Genomic DNA, 3,773 nt, shown 5'->3' with positions numbered 1-3,773 from the left:
GGCAGCCACCAGGAGCTGTGGAGCTTGATCCAGCAGTGAAAGCAACCAAAATGTGGCTGGAGCCTATGTCACTGCTGTGACGATGTCCAGACTTGCAGTTGTAGAGAGTGACAGTGAGGGCAACCCATCAGCCGTGCGGACACAGCCAACTCCGTCATTCTGCGGATTATGAAAGGGAACACAAGGAGCTGGTTACCCGTAGCACCCTTTCAAAGCACAGGAGGTTCTGCACTGGTAGGTGATTCAGACTAAGGCTTAAGTCTTCAGGCTTTTGAGTTCTAATTCTTCTTAACTATTTTATTTATTAATGAATTACAATTTTTAAATACTGCTGCTGCCTCCTGGAGGATGGTAGCAATAGCCAGTTATTCACAGCTGTGCAGGTATATATCCTGCATATTTACTGCTCCTTTTCCAGGCGAACTCAGAATATCTGTGGCATCACAGATATTTCAGCAAACTCTGAGCTCGCATCCTGAGAGATGCTTGAGGCAAGCTCCATTTTGTCAAAATCCTGAAAAACGCTTAGTTCTACAACTACTGTATTAAAATGAACAAGAAGGCTCAGCATCTCTCAGAAGGCTGTATCTTTCCTTTCTGCAATTAAAATTGCTGCAGCAGACGCCGACGGACTGTCACTGCAGAAATCCCCTCTTGGAAATCCTAGCTATATTGTCCTCTCAGGGAAGGTTTTTCTAATATAAACAGAGAAGGATTTCATTTAACGAGAAAAGAAACCATGCTTAATGAAAACCTAAGGAACTGCAAACAATTTTGTACTCCATAAAATCTGTTAATCTCTACCAACTTCTATTTCTTCCATAATATAAAGTTTTTAAAAAATCAAACCTTGACACAAAGAAAAATGTTACCATCAAATCTATTAGAAATAATTACTTTGTAAGAAATAAATTTGTGCCTCGTCGACTGGAGTGTGAAGATTTAACTTCCTTCATTGGAATTGCTTAAGCTACAGGAATTGGAAAGAAAACATTTCATGCAGTATGATCCTTTTTAAGCCAATATTGTCTTTTAATCCTGAATTTCAAATTAAATATTATCCTCCTTAAAACAAAGGCATGCACATATATCTTGGAAATCAATGCTATTTATCCTGTCTGCTGTAACTATATACACAAGTTTAATTTTTGTTATGAATAAAAAAGCTTGTAGACTTAAAAATGGAAAAAGACAAAATCTTACTAATTTGATGGTTTCCAGTGTCGTTGCGAAGGGTGCATGATAAGAGTCACCAACAAAATCACCATTTTCAGGTAGCAGCGCAGGTCCTTGCGCTAGCAGGCTACTGTCGGGTTTTGTCTTGTGCTTTGATAAATTTATAGCTAAGAGCAAAATGCAGCATTTAAAACCAATGATTTTCAGGTTATCAGCTGGGGTAAATTTTTGTTGATGTGAACTTTCTCTCAGGGTTTTCATGGTGTTCCAGACTAATTATTGGATATAATTAGAGTAGTAGATTAGAGTAAGCTAAAGCAGAACATAGACTTTTAAAACTGTCCAGACTGCTCGAGGGGAGACTTGTACTTTTTTTTTTTACTGAGAAAGCATGAGAAGAAGAAGAGAAGAATGGAGATAAGATGACTTAGAAGGTTATTCTGGAGTCACTAAAACCCCCTAAAGCAATTAACGCAGGGTAGAGGTTTGGCCTTGCTTGTCAAGAACAACCCTGAAAAGTTCCATACTGGTTAATAAGGTCTCGAACCAGCTATCCCAGTAGAGCAGCCCATGGTCCCGCTTCCCGGCTTGCGTCCTCTTTAGGGCTCTTTAGGACATCCCCCTCATGTCCTTCAGGGATGAGCGTATCTAGGGCTTTCTCCTGGTGTTTTTCTTTTTCTATGCGCCACTTAGGCAAGCTGGCTTTGGTGCTATAAGATCCAGCACTTAAGTCGCATGTTTTCACAAAGAAAGTTTACTCCGGCGACTTTATGTAGACAGCAATACCTATGGGGCATGTTTCAGGGACCTACAGTAATGGTCAAGGATTTAGGCTGAATAAACAAAAGGTAAATAGAAAATACCACACACGTGGTGAACATAAGCAACGTAGCTAAAACTGCATCATCTGTGACACCTGTTATTTTCTGAATTTTTGCGATGTTTTGCACTATTTAATGGGAGTGGGGTTGTTTTTTGGCTGTCTTTTCTACAATGTTGTGGTGAGTTCTTAGTAGTGGAAGTTACAGCAGGAAACAAAAGGGAACAAATAAAGCAAATACAGAAGTTATTGTTTCCTGAATATTAGGAGCTCAACAAGGAGATTATCCAATTTCTTTACCGGCCTCCAGTACTCATCCAGCCAGCTGTTCAGAATTACAAAATACACACAATAACCTACTACCTGAAGGGACAAGAATGCAGCAAAGTGAATTGCAAGTATCTCTGCTTGACATGTAATCAGGTTTCTGTCCTTGTGCATGCTGGTAGTTTTCCATCGCATTTGGACCCTTGATCTGAAGGCTTTCTTGGTTGCCTGGGCTTTCTTTTTGCTTGTGGCAGTTGTGGGGAGTTCAAGGATAAAATATACACTTCGACTTACGACCTGGAGACAATAAAAGCACCTGCGGGTTCCTTCTGATCTCATGTAAAAGGCTGGGAAATTTTTGAACTCTTATGTTGTGATCTAGCTTTGCACTACATTTAACTGCGCAGTGGCTTCCGTACTGAAGGGTGAGCTAAGCAACCCATGGGTCTTTTCCATGGCATAAATATAGTACTTAGCATTCAAATGGGAACTTGTGTATTGAGCCAAACCCAATTATTTGCAAATGAATCGGTGCCACGCATCCTCAGGGGGAGGTCTGTAATACCAAGTGCTGGTTGGAAATGTCATCTTTTCTGTGGGAGAATTCTCTATAGGCAACATGTTAACTATTTTCAACCTAATTTTAGGCAAACAGAAATTGGAATTCACTGAAGTTTGCAAAGAAAATTCTACCTTTGATCAAAGCCACAGCAGATTTCAGCTTGCTCCATTTTGAAAGTCATGCCAATGTGAAAAGCAAACTTTTCATTAACGTTTGGCATCTTAACCAGAGCTGGCACTCTTAGGCGGTGCTTTAAATTTACATTATATTAACCAGTGTGAAATACTGAGCCTTATTAAGATAGCCAAAAGCCTTCTTTATAGTTGATTTATTGGAGCTTGAAATTAACTTTTCACAGCCCAGCTCAAACGGATCAGTAGATATGGAAATTCAGCTCTGTCTACAGTAAGTTTCCCCACAGTTCTCTCCAGCGCTCTCTCCAGTCCCCTGCAATGGATCTGCCCTCTGTGAAGACCCCAGTGCCCAGACATGCCAAAACGCTGGGCATCAGCTGTCAGCCTGATACCTCCATTATAAATGTCAGTAACTGCCTTCCCCACCACTCGACCTTCTGTGGGTTGGGCAGCTCTGCAGCGAGGAATGGTGCTTTATCATCCCATGTCTGGGTGGCAAAAGCGGGGAGAAGGAGACACAACATCTGGAGTAAATCTGTGGATTTAAATGATGCTTGGGTGGGAAGGGCGTCCAATGATACTTTGGGCCTCTCCCTCAATGGCACAGATAAACCTTTTGGCTTTAAAACCTATCATCAAGATTGCCTGCTCAGGAAGAGTCACATTTCTGCACCTGGGCTGTGCCCAGCAGCTCTTTGCCTTCTTAGTGGTTCTCTGAGTTTTTAGGCTCTGTTGGTACCAAGATGCTCATCAGCATGGGCCGTGGTGCCACAGCCTTGCCTACCAACGTGGTGTGGGGGGGTACCCCTGCTTC

The 3,773-nt window shown here is 41.7% G+C and overlaps 1 protein-coding gene across 2 annotated transcripts in view; it reads left to right on the top strand.

The window, feature by feature from the left end:
* Window positions 1-3,773, top strand: part of DCX (doublecortin) — a 71,654-nt gene that overhangs the window by 50,338 nt on the left and 17,543 nt on the right. The window lies entirely within an intron of this gene.

Source organism: Pygoscelis adeliae, unplaced genomic scaffold (assembly GCF_000699105.1).
Source record: "Pygoscelis adeliae isolate BGI_AS28 unplaced genomic scaffold, ASM69910v1 Scaffold14, whole genome shotgun sequence".
NCBI lineage: Eukaryota > Metazoa > Chordata > Aves > Sphenisciformes > Spheniscidae > Pygoscelis > Pygoscelis adeliae.
This window is presented reverse-complemented; position numbering and strand designations above follow the sequence as displayed.